Consider the following 446-nt stretch of genomic DNA (forward strand, 5'->3'; position numbering starts at 1 on the left):
GTAGTGCTAGCTGATTTAAATCGCTTATTTTATTATATTATTAGGTCTCCATGTGTTTTGTTTTTGTTTATTGAACAACACAACAAGTCGTAACTTAAATGTATTTCTGTCTCCGTTTGTGATTGATTATTCATTATTCCTGTCTCCTCTTTTCTTTATACATCACATCTCTCGCTCTTCCCAAAATTACTCTTTTTATTTCGTCGTTGTATAAATTTATAAACAGAACTTTTTTGTATATAAAGATTATCAAAAGGATTTATGATTTTTTGTTGTTCAAATTAGGCCATTTTTTGTGTGTGTTGCATAAAAAATACGGTTTCTCATTTTGCCTGTTCTTAGCGACCTGTGATGCATCAATGCAATATTTTGCTTGCCATTTGCAGTGAAAGAAACTACAAACTTGTAAATTCTCTCGTTGCTGTTGTTGACGAGTGTTCAGACGC

The sequence above is a fragment of the Penaeus monodon genome, chromosome 27 (assembly GCF_015228065.2).
Source record: "Penaeus monodon isolate SGIC_2016 chromosome 27, NSTDA_Pmon_1, whole genome shotgun sequence".
NCBI lineage: Eukaryota > Metazoa > Arthropoda > Malacostraca > Decapoda > Penaeidae > Penaeus > Penaeus monodon.